This window comes from Hydra vulgaris, chromosome 04 (genome assembly GCF_038396675.1).
Source record: "Hydra vulgaris chromosome 04, alternate assembly HydraT2T_AEP".
Classification (NCBI taxonomy): Eukaryota; Metazoa; Cnidaria; class Hydrozoa; order Anthoathecata; family Hydridae; genus Hydra; species Hydra vulgaris.
This window is the reverse complement of record NC_088923.1, coordinates 30,820,855-30,834,818: the sequence shown is the minus strand read 5'-3', so window position 1 is coordinate 30,834,818 and position 13,964 is coordinate 30,820,855. Positions and strand designations below refer to the sequence as shown.

The window sequence follows — 13,964 nt, the reverse complement described above, 5'->3', positions numbered from 1 at the left end:
ACATTCGGACATGATGTCATGCGAGAATCCAAATTGCAATACTTGGCTCTGCAACAAAACATGTTTGCCAAAAAATTTTGTAATGGGTTCAGATTTTTTTTGTTGTAAAAAATGTAAACCTTAAATCTTTTATTATTTCTGTATGCTATATAAAAAATATATAGCATATTTCTGTATGCTATATAAAAAATATATAAAAATATATACATTTACATATATAAAATGTTAAATTTATTAAATGTATTTTATATTAATTGGTTTTAACAGACTTTCTGCCAAAGCGTTTTTTTTTCTAGTGTTGGACATGAGGTGTCCAGTGATGTAGTCTCCAATTTTCGTCAATAACATGAAAAGTCCAAGAGATGTAGCTGTCCTGAGCTCTAGAAGTCCAAAGGTCAGAAGTAAATGCAGCACTTTTTAGATTTAGCGTAATCTCCGTTATTATGCTCTTTATTCCAACTTGAACTTCCAATAATACCATTTTTTAAATGTTATTTTAAACGAGAAATTATACTGACAGTGTATCTATTTTTATTGCTCTCATCGGTCAAAATCAAAACTACTGATCAAATTATGTTTAACTATCCAATAACCAAGTAAAAACTATGAGAAAAACGCTGGAAATGGTTTACGCAACACAACGGTTTGAAAAATTGTAGGGAGGGGGACTTGGTACTTTATATACTTTATTATAGACATATATCTACTGAAAACATATATCTACCAAACAAACCAATTTTATTTTTATCCAGTATAAAGTAATTAATTGTGGAGTTCAACAACTTTCGCTAATAGTTAATCAAAGCTTAAATGTTTGAAGCATATGGTTCAAAATGTACTGCTAAAAGTCTTTCGAATAACAAAATAACTTCATTTAATACAAAGTCAGCTTTAAACGAAGCTCTTAGATATCTAAAAATAAAAGATGAGGATCATAAAACTCAAATATTATTTCAACATCTAAATCTAATGGGAGATCATTCTGTTGGCTGTACTATATATTCTCCTTATATAATAACCAAGGCTTTTAAATATTTTGCAACAGGTTGTTCCACTTACAACCAATTGTGTTGCGATTATTAGTTGCAAAGTGTTCGAACTTTAACTCGTATTACTTCAAAAATAAATTTTTAGGTGATTTAGTTTTTTAAGTTCTGTGCTATCAAACCTTAAGGAAAAAAAAAGAAATTGTGTTTTATTAGTTGATGAAACTTATGTAAAAGCTGCTTTATTAAATCAAAGTGGAGATATTTTTGGAAAAGCTATTAACTGTTCGGAGAAATAAGCTACTACTGTACTTTCATTTATGGTTAAAAGTCTTTTTAACATAAAATTACTTACATTACGTATATACACTTGAAAAAAACCAATTATTAAAGTTGACTAAAACATCAATAAATCCTAAACCAATATAATGGCAAAAAGTAAACACTTGTTTACAAGTATTTCTTGATGAGATATTTGCAACTTTAAAAACTTATCCTAAGATAGACCAAGAAAGTGTTAAGGGTACAATTTTTTTTAGTTGATTATAGATTTTTAAAAAATAGTGACTGTTAAATGTCCAGGTGGGAATCTTAGATATAGGGATGAGTCCCGTAATGTAATCAGATCTTCAGATGACGTTTTTTGAAAAAAATTGATTGTTATTGCAACAATGGCTGAAAATATAAAACCAACAATTTGTAAACAGGTTCACCAGTTTACAAAAGAAATAAGCAGTTCACCTTCACATAATCGTAGTGGCCTATTTGATTTGTCTTGCCATCTTTTATCAATCAGAAACTAAATTTAGGTTGGTTTTCTTTTGATCCAATTAAAAAATGCTTTGGAAAATTAGATCAAGGATCAAGGAAAATTAGAAAAGGATCAAAGATCAACCTATTTTAAAACCGCTAAAGTAGTTATTGAAAATATTTTTTTTAACGATTTATAACTAATTTAGCGATAATATTATATTCTCCGTGTGCTACTATATATATATATATATATATATATATATATATATATATATATATATATATATATATATATATATATATATATATATATATATATATATATATATATATATATATACATACATATATATATATATATATATATATATATATATATATATATATATAATATATATACATACATACATATATATATATATTTATATGTATATATATATATATATATATATACATATATATATATACATATATATATATATATATATATATATATATATATATATATATATATATATATATATATATATATATATATATATATATATATATATATATATATATATATATATATATATATATATTAATGATAAAAAAAGAATGACTATTCCAAAACTCAAGTGTGTTTATATGTATAATGAATATAGGTTTGAACAAATTTGAAATTAAAGAAAAAGAGAAAGTAGCTATTTTTTTTGTAACCTGTGGCTTCTAATTCTTTTAAAATAATTGATGGTTATGATAGGAAAATTGTAAATGCGTTGAGAAGTTAAGGAAAATTAATGAAGGTCGAGTTTTGTTTCAAGAGATGACAAATAACTTCAGTTTTTTTTGTTTTTTTTTCTTTGCATGAAAAAAAAAATTATTATAAATTTTTTAAGGTTAATAAATTATTAAGAGATAAAAAATGGGAAGGCCATTATTAGTTGTATAAGCAGCAGAGCTAACAATTATGAAATTAAAAAATTATTAAAGCCACACAATTATGAAACCATGATTATAAAATTGCTAAAAAAAATATTCCCTAAATTAAAAGATTTTTTAATGTTGATACATTCATGTATCTTGAATACATTCATATACCTTGTCGGGATCTATTCTAGACCGTTTTTGATAGCGTAGACCGTATTTAGGCGACCATATTAAAATTTGAGGACCTTTTTTTTATTTTATTTGGCTTCTTTTTTATTTTATTTGGCTTAAAAACATCAAACAAAGTGGAGATGTTGATTTTACTTTGTATGTTGACAATATGGAAAAAAAAACCAATAACTTCATTTAAAAAATTCAATATTATTGAAATATTTTAAAGTTCAAATGCAAGAAAATGCATGGCAACTTCTAATGTTCACACTTTGACAATAATAATCTATATTCCAATTTTTATTATTGCCTAGGTGTGTAAGAGTTCAAGTGAAAATAATAATAGTTGTATTGATAGTAGTAAAAGTTCAAGTTTGATACCCACCACTTCCCTTAAAGTACCGTGCTCATTTTATATCTAACCACAGTGGCCTTGTTTGTCAGGGTTGGTGTTTAAGTTAAATGTTCAGTTAAAAGCAAAAAGTTTATGTTTATATATATATATATATATATATATATATATATATATATATATATATATATATATATATATATATATATATATATATATATATATATATATATATATATATATATATATATAAATAAATATATAGAGAGAATAAGATCACTTTTATGCTTAAAATTGGTTAATTATTTAATCATTCTTTTAATTTATTTTATTAATTTTTAAAGTTACTTAAATGAAAGGAGTGAGAGAAGCAACTCCATGGAAAACAGTTAAAAATGTCTTGAATGCTATCATGGTATACTGGCATTATTTAGTAAGGATGGAAGAAAAGATAAAAGAAAAATGTACAAATACTGCTCATTATAAATGTATAAAAGGTGAGCATTGAATGCGAGTTTGTAACTATTGCATCTTATACCAGACTGAAGTTTTTTTATTAACAGTAAATAGCAGAACGTGAAACAGTGGTATGTTACTCATTTTTTCCTATTTATTATTTGCGATCATTTTTAACTTTAATTTACCTTTTTTATGTATTACCTACCAAAACTGATACCAAATATTTTAGTATAAATTTTTATTGTGGATGTCTTTTAGTTTGTTGACTTTTTGACAATCAAATTCAAAAGCAAAGTTTCTTTACTTTGCTTTTGAATTTAATTTTGTGATAAATATTATTTTTTTAGATACAATTGTTGGTGACAAAATTGGTTAAGATGCAAGCAACATCGAGGGTGCTGTTGGCGACATATTAAAACGAGCCCAAAATTTTTTGCTAGATTGTATTTATATATTAATATTTTCAAAGATACTATTCTTTATATTTTTTTTTAATGATTCATGTCTAAACTGCGATTTATTTATTTATGTAATGACCTTATTATTATCTTAATAAGGGTTGCCACATGTGTTGAATCCCTAAATGAAAGTCATTTTTTTCATTTAGGGATTCAATTTTTCATTGAATCCCTAAATGAAAGTACCAAATGAAAGTCGTTTCATTTAGTACGTCCAATGGACGTCCAAGGACGTCCATTTTGGACGTCTAAACGGACCATTTTATACGTCTTTGGACGTACTAAGGACGTCTGTGTGCCCATTGGAGTAGAAGAAAATGATGGCCATGGTTGTCTTTTATGTCTTGAAGATTTAGGTGATGGGGAAATGGATATTATTTACAATTTAGCAGATCTAGAAGATAGTATAAATATAGAAATTTTATATTCTATTGTCTATATTACTAGTTATGTTCAAAAGTGTTCCACTGAAGGAATTATAGATGATACAACTACATATTATGAAAATTATGGAACTTATTTTAATATTTTATATTGAGGACTAAATATTTCATCTGGCATTTTATCTCAATGGTCTTTATCTTTATTTTGCTATTTTTTTCTTTACTAGATAAAAGAGTTTGCAGAACATTTCTGATTCGACAGTTAACATTTATTGTAGAGTTAAACAGATTTTCTATTTCAAAGAAACAATGCCAAAAACTAGCAAACATTTTTTTAAAGAACTTTGCATTACTTCATACTCCCAAAAATAAAGAAATTAAGTTTATGTAAACGTTTCTACTATTTAGTACAAAAAAAAGTTTTGTATTTTTTTTTTCGCATTACTTATTATTTCTTTCAAATTAAAAAAACTTTAAAATATTTTTGAACTTTACAAGCTTTTATTAAAAAAATTTTTTATATGTTAAAAAATATTTAAAATGTTGTTAATTAGCCTGAACAAACTAATTTTGAAATAATAAATCAAGCATATTTTCAAATAGACTGTTAATTATTTGTATATTTAATCTTGGCAAAGCTATAACTTTTACTAATCCGCCCTTTTTTTTTTTTTGTTAAGTCCATCAAAAAAATTCCCCTCGCGGTGTCGATACTTTCTATAGAGAAGGCCATCATAGCAACATAATTTTCTATTAAAGACCGCGTAATTATAATAAGTTAAAATTAACCAATCAAATTCCATTTTTAACAAAAATTATTAAATGATATTGCTTCAAAACGTCAGAAGCAATTAAAGCATCGCAAATAAGAGACGAAAGTTTAAAAAATTCGTAAACAATATTTAGAGTTAGTTTATAGTTATTTTTGTATCCTTTGCTATTTGAACGGTTTATAATAAATTTCCAGATTAGAATTGAATTAATAAATGTCTAGATAATGATTGGTTGTATTTTTGCCGGATTACAAAAAGCTATTTTATATCTCTATATTTAGAATATAGCAATTTGATTTTAAATCCGGCAATTACTCAACACAAAATAAAATCCTGTAGAGATATAAATTCCTTGCCAAAAAAACGCGCTTTAAGAACGTAACATACCTATAGCTTAACGGGGAAGCAAAAGGTAAGGTTCAACCAAGTAGTAGAGATTGTATAAAACTTAGATACTTATACCTAGTATCGAGGTATTCAAAAAACAATTACTAGACGTAGATCATGATTTTTGTTGTGATCACTACTTGATAGTTGGAAAAAAAATTTAAAAAAATATCCAGTTAACTTTTAAGAGAGTAATTCATTTTGATATATATATATATGTATATATGTTTATATATATATATACATATATATATATATATACATATATATATATATATAAATATATATATATATATATATATATATATATATATATATATATATATATATATATATATATATATATATATATATATATATATATATATATAGTAATGAAAAACTATGTAGGTTAGCAGTACCGTGATAACGTCTTGTTAGTAATACTAAATGGTAACGAGTAATATGAAATGAAACGGAACGAGCCTGAAAAAACATAATCAAAAAGGTATATGATTTCAAATAGATACAAAAACAAGTCTTATATCAATTGACTTCTTTGATATCACCTTATCTAACCAAAGCGCCCATAAACTTTTTTAAAAAAAACCTAATGAAAATCTTCAACACGGCGATTTTTTTTGATTGATTTTCTCCCACTTGCTATGGTTTACGAGATTTTTGAATACGGATGTAGCAAAAGCAGTTTATTTTATTTTTACACGCCAAGTAAATAAATTTTCTCCGAATAACGTATTGAAAAATTCAAAATGGTTTCTGAACCATCTTTTTACCGATAAAGTAACCTACTATCAAACTCGTGGATAGATTCGATCATGATGCATCTTATAATCTAAAAATTCACACATGGGTTCATAATGTGTATATCTAGAATTCCAGTTTGCAACATGTACCTTTTGATGACTAATGTCGTAAATATATATGAATTTCATTAAAAAACAGTAATTTTTATGTCTATTTTGCTTAAAACTACTATTTAACTGTAATTTAGACATATAGTTGTAAACTGGAGTTTGAGATCCAAATGAAATTTATCTTTATAAGTAATACCATTGATTGTTAAGGAAACCGTCGTTTAGTCTATCCAGCTGGTTATTTCTAGTTTTTGTACTAATTTTTAAATAAATTGAATTTCAATATCTATATAACTTTTAAAGAGCAGATTTTTTTCAATTTTTTTCAATTTTTTTCAATTTTTTTTGTTCTTTAATCCTTACAAATTCGTAAAATATAATAGAATCTTTACAGAGTAAGTAAAATTAAAAAAAAAAATTACAAAGTTACGTTATACAAAAAAATATATAAAGTAAAACTGTAAAGTATTAGAAATTACTTCCAAAAAACGCGGAAAACTTGCAGAAGACCGACGGTATTGTCATCAAGAAACACCATGCGTTACTAATATTTTTGGATGCTTTTATTTAAAATAAGCTTATATTTTTTTTTTTTTTAAAAAGACAAAAAAATGTTATCGGTTTTCGGCAGAATGAGAATAAAAATCCAAAATGCAAAAGACAAAGAATGCAGACGAAAAGAAGTTTTTAATTTTTTATTTTTATTTCAATACACATTAATATAAGTAGGTACACGATTTGCTAAATAGGTAAATTGCTAAATAGGTAATATATATTCGTTCGAATGTTGATAAATAAGCTTATTATTTGCTTTTGTGTTTTTGTTATTGCTGTTGTTTTTGAGTTATTTAGAGTTTTTTGGGTTATTTAGAGTTTTTTGAGTTATTAGAGTTTACATCCCAGTCGGCATATCTAGTATTGTAAATACTCGGAGTATTGATCACGTATAACATGCCGCCATTGATACCAGAAAAATACGCGTTTAGTTTTAAGTTTCGAATTCGAGTTCAATACCACTTATTTATCAAAAATACGTATTTATAATATTTGATCAAAATCGGAATGATATTGAACCCGATTTTGATCAAATATTAACAAATAAGGGAAAAACGAGATTCTTTGCTTTTAAAGCGCATGCTTAAACTGATATAGCGAAAATAAAATTTAAATTAAAAATATTTCTTGAGAAATTTAGTAAACTATCTCCGGTACAGTTACAGTACTTTTTTGCACTAAAAGAGTTACTAAAACTTTATCATAAAAATATTTATTACTACTTTTATATTTATTAATTTAGTTTTATGAAGTCCTAAATTAATATAATTCAAATATACGTTAAATCCTATCATTTCATACCTTGCTTATTTTATTCCGTTGATTACTATTTTATTGACATTTCTGTTATGCTATTACCTTTTTTTGTTCTGTTTTAGAAAATTTAGAAAAATAAGTTAAAATTTTGAGCCAGCACTGACATTTTAATTGTTGCTAAGCGTTAAATTTTGTTATTAGGATTGCAGTTCTTTTATCTGTTTTTTGTTCTTTATTCAATAAGTATTTGATTTAAGTTAAATATGATTATAATTTGATATTTTATTACGAGATATATGTCTTTATATATGAATATATATATATATATATATATATATATATATATATATATATATATATATATATATATATATATATATATATATATATATATATATATATATATATATATATATATATATATATATATATATGAATCTTTTTAGATTTTTTCATGTTATTTTTAAATTTTTTGTTCACGCAATTCAAGTTATATATGTTAATAGTTTGCATTTATGTTTACATTATGTTCAAAATTAAAATGTTTTTGATAAATATATGTATGTGGTAATATGTGTTATATAATTGTTTTATAAATGCATTTTTAAAATAGTATAAAATGTATCTATTGTGTATATAAATATTATAAGAAGTGTTTATATATGTTATATAAATTTAAATAAATATATTGTGTTTTGTAGTTAGTATATATGTTTATAGTATGTTGTTTCCATGACATAGAAACAACATAATATAAGCATATATACTAACTATAAAACACAATATATTTATTTAAATTTATATAACATATATAAACACTTCTTACAATATTTATGGACCATGTTTTCAAAGTGTGTGACTTGGCAAACGTGTTGAGCAAGATTTTGCATAAAGTTGTTATTTATGTTACTAATGTTGTTACATTTGGCTTACCTTTATGTTGGTGTCTGTTGTTAAAAATTATAAGTGGTTTTATTATTGAAACTCACTGCTTTTAATCGTTCAGTAAAAGCCACTCAAGAAAAATCATTTTGCCATATATACATTTTGTTTATATCTTAATTTGAATTTTTAGAACCATGACGTACCAACATGAATTGTTTTCTAAAAACTAACATGAAATAACAATATTTAACAACTACTACTCTCTTATCATGACATCTTGTCTCTATCTGATATATTGAGTTGTGATGTTTTTCTTTGTATTTACTTATCCATTATATATATGATGTTTTTCTTTGTATTTACTTATCCATTACATTTTTTCATTTCAGATTTATCATATGATGGATTTATGCAATATAAAAGAACGAATATATGTACATTTTTATTACTTTTTTAAAAACATCTGCTAATAATTAGTTCAGTGAACTTTCAAACTTCAATGTTGCATATGTCATCTTTAAGTAGTTTCTTGGCTTTTCTAAATGTGTTTCTTATTCACATGGTTTTACAAGCAAGGTATGCAAGCAAATTTGAGCTGAAAATTTTTTTTAGCCTTTAAGGAGAATTGGCGTTACAATTTTAAATTTAATTTGTTTAATGTAGTAGTTTTAACAAATAAATGTTTGTTTGTTCTTTGTTTTTTTACTTATTTGTTTTCAGATTCTTAAGAACTTGGCAACTTATCTAAGTAAGTTTTTTTTTTCTTTTTAGTGCAATTGGAAAGAGCTGAAAGTTATTTTTTAGAGCAATTGAAAAGAATTAAAGTGTTTTTTAGTTACTTTACACGGTATAACTGATACTGATTTGAGTAAGTTTACTATTTTGTTTTATTTTATATTGGATTTATTTGATATTTGATATATGTTATATTAGATATATATTTTATGTATTTAACATGGAAAACTGACTGTAATTTGTTGACACAAAAGTTTATAAACATAAATCTGCCTATATTTCAGTATATTTTATATTTCTCTGTATCTTTATAAATATTCTTTCTTAGAAAAAATAACAGACTAGAAAAAATAAATAAATTCCTTTTGAAAGTAGTTGAAAAAAATGATGTATTTCCATATTTCATTGTGTAAAGTGTAATACCACTTTTTAGAGGTATGTGAATAGATATATAGGGGAACATGGGGCAAGATGACGACTGTTTCAAAAAACGCCTGTATCTTAGTCTGTCCCAAAAATTAAAACTTACCTTTAGCTGGTGATGTAGCAATGTAATAAATCAAGTCAAACGAGGATAAAAAGTTTTTTTCTCAATGCCGGAAAAACTTTTTTAATACTTAGCTTTCGTCACAAAAATAATATTTAAAAAGAAACCATTGATAAATCTAGTAAAATTAATCTACTTCCCTTTCAGCTAAAATCAACTGTTATATTTAGTTTTGCTTAAGAGATAACTGTAGGTCGTCATCTTGCCCCATTCGTCATTTAAATAATTAATTTAGAGTAAAATATACTGATTGACATTGCTTCATTTTTTTATACAAGATTGTGCATTTATTATTTTTATGCATTAAGGTAAAAATAATTTTGTGCATTGTAGTTTAGATTCTTTTTTAATTAAAAATAAATGATGTAAATAAATGTTGTTTAATGTTTTTGATAAACGACTAATGTATGTAAACAAATAAAAAGATATGGATTTCAATAAATCTTAAGTTTAAATAAAGTCTTTGATTAGAAAAGATCAGAATTTGTAAGATTCTTTTACGTTCATTTATTCAGTTGCAGCAACATAAGATTACTGGTAATATGTTTAATGATAATAGTTAAATTGAAATAGATAGTATTTGGCTCAACTAAGTTATAATGTAAATGCTTATAGGCAACTTGAAAATAGTAGCCAAATGAAAAAAATAGATCATTTCTAAGAAATATTTTACGATTTGCTTGCTATTTTATGGTATAATTGTTTAAATTGTTTAACTATAATTGTCCCTCGATTGTACAAATATTGTAATAAATAAAATCTTTTCAGTCCAAGTATTTAAGTTAATAAAATATTTTATTAAGTTGTGGTGTTATTTCCCAGTGTTACTACATTGTGTTGTCAAGCCTTTTTATAGTTTTTTTTTAATTATTCTGTAGACAGAGTATATATTTTCAGTTATTATTATCCTAATTCTACTAACAATAAAATGCAAATAGTACTTTTGTAATTAAAATTTTTTTTTTTAGTTTCATTTTTTAGGTATTTGCAGGCTTTACTTGACTTTCCGTTTCTGGTACCTGTGTTGTGACAGATTTTAAAAAGAACTCAACTGATGTTAATTGCGGTCTTCATCTTTAACTATAAGCAATGATGTTGCTGATAGGGAGTCAAAGTTAAAATATTTACAGATAAATTTGTATTTAATTTTTTAGATAATATATCAAGTTATTAATGTGTTTTTATTGTTATTAATGATTTAATAACTCATAACCCGTATTACAGGTTGCTTACTGCTAGTCATTATCATTATGTTATGAATTCATATTAGTTAATAAAATTGTATTGAATATTCTCTGGTTATCGTGTTTTATACGTGTTTAAATGCGAGTTTGATACTCAGTAGGCGTCGTATTGTATACCTGGCTTTATACGCATCTGGTGTCTATTTTTAATGCGCGTTTGACACGATAAAATGGCTAACAAATATTCGTAAATAATGCGTATTCTGGAAAGTTTTAAATGCGCATGTAATACCAGGAAAATATCGTATTGAGTATTCTCTGGTTATCGTGTTTTATACGTGTTTACAAGAGTTTCAAATGCGAGTTTGATACTCAATAGGCGTCGTATTGTATACCTGTCTTTATACGCATCTAATGCGTATTTCTAATGCGTATTCGACACGATAAAATGGCTAACATACATACCACATCGATACGTATTTAAACGAGTTTCTAATGCGCATTTACAACTAAATTTGCCGGCTGGGATTGGTTTCGGAACAAAGTTAGTTTTATACATAGTTTTAAATGTTTTGGGGTTAATAAAAGTTCATAAAGTTGTTAGTGTTTAAAATGAGATCTTTTAATAACGTTTTCAGAGTATTTAAGTTATTCGATTTTTCCAGTTTAGTATTTTTTGATATTAATTTATTATATAGATACCCAGATACCAAGTAAAAAAACACGGAATAAATAGTATTAACTGGTTTTATTATGTTACCAGTAAACAAAATTATTTTTACCTTGATTAAAAGCTAATTTCCAGCATTTCTTAATTAAGCTCCAGCTTCTCTCTAACTGTTGACTAATGATTAATTGAGTAAATTTCACATCATACTAAATTTACAAAATTAAAACCATGTTTCAACAGTTAGCTAACTAATCAAAAGATGACAAAGGGAAGACAAACTAAAAAAAAAAAGAAAAAAAGAACATAATTATGATAGAAATTATAAAAAAAAAAATATATTTAGATTTAAAAGTGTTAATTGTTACTATAAATAATTAAACTCATACTTTGCTTTGTTCTGAAGTGTCTAAAGTCAAATTAACAGACATTAACACTGCTTGGCACTGAATACTGTCAAGTAAGTTTTCTGCACGCCCAGTTACATTTCTTACATTTCAACAACAATTAATTTCATCTTGCCTAGATCTATTTTTTTCATTTTCAACTATTTTCAAGTTGCCTATTAGCATTTTACATTAATAACTTTGTTGAGCCTAATACTATCTATTTCAATTTTACTGTTATCATTAAACATATTACCAGTAATCTTACTATTGTTACAATTGAATAAATGAATATAAAAGAATCTTACAAATTGTGATCTTTTCTAATCAAAGACTTTATTTAAACTTAAGATTTATTGAAATCTATATTTTTACTTATGTTTATGAAAAATTTGTTGAAGTTTTCAGCTATTTCTTTCTTATCAAATATTTGTTTGTTCATAGTTAGCTTTATTCTATTTGGAATTGTGGTGTTTTTTTGTAATTGTTTTTTCCCTGTAACTTCTTTAATTACTTTTCATGTCTTTTTACTATTTCCAATCATTAAACATATTACCAGTAATCTTACTATTGTTAGAATTGAATGAATGAACGTAAAAGAATCTTACAAATTGTGATCTTTTCTAATCAAAGACTTTATTTAAACTTAAGATTTATTGAAATCTATAACTCAAGCCACACCACACTAACTATAAATAAAACGAATCATTCCACTCCAAATATTCTACTAGAGCTCTGTTACATACACCATCTGATAACTACTTAAAAAACGAATAATTCTACTCCAACTCTGTGACATACACCCATACACATCCCTCTATAAAAAAATAAGTAATAACACTTAAATTATATCTAAATGTACACACATGTTATTGTTAATGTATCATTCTCACACTGTTAAAATACTATAATAATGCTAATAAAGAGTTATTAAGCTAATGAGAAATAAAAAAAACACAAATTTACATTATTACTAGATACCAAATAACTTAATTCTGATAACCAGCTTCCAACCACTAATATTGTTTTGAAACTAAAAACTCATACTAAAGACACAAGTCACCATGAATATAAGTAAACACTATCTCAACCATACTATACATACAGTTTGTTTAATTGACAAGAGGCTACCTGCTACCTATTTTATAAAACGAATAATTCTTCTCCACTTCAGATACTCCTGTTAACATAACAGTCACATGACATTTTCACAGTTACTCTTATAACTTTTACATAATTCCATATAATCTTAGATTATTAGTTGTAAAATATATATGTATATGTGTGTATGTGTATGTGTATATGTGTATGTGTATATATATGTATATATATATATATATATATATATATATATATATATATATATATATATATATATATATATATGTGTATATGTGTGTATATGTATATATATGTGTGTGTGTATGTATATGTGTATATATATATATATATGTATGTATAGATTATTAGTTGTAGAATATATATATAAGAGTTTGTGTTACTATATTAGTGGAATTCTGTTTAAATTTTCGAGATTATCTAGTTGCAATAAACTGTTATTTTAAAATACATGTTATTGGACTTCTAGTATTCCCGTCTAACTTACGTTACTACAGTTTGAATGACTTTCAACCAATTTTATACTTACAACTCATACCATCAAGACATTTTATTACAGTAGAGACACACAAGTACACAGCATTGACTGTCTACATCACATACACATCTACTAGACTCAAAACAGTTCACAACTCTTACTGA

General features: G+C 24.8%; 1 long non-coding RNA gene across 1 annotated transcript; it reads left to right on the top strand.

Annotated features, from left to right (window-relative positions):
* The first annotated feature begins 9,128 nt into the window (after window positions 1-9,128).
* On the top strand, window positions 9,129-11,144 carry LOC136079060 (uncharacterized). The gene is made up of 3 exons (XR_010637910.1): window positions 9,129-9,260; window positions 9,456-9,552; window positions 10,948-11,144. It is a non-coding gene; the product is annotated as an uncharacterized LOC136079060 (long non-coding RNA).
* Window positions 11,145-13,964: the final 2,820 nt, after the last annotated feature.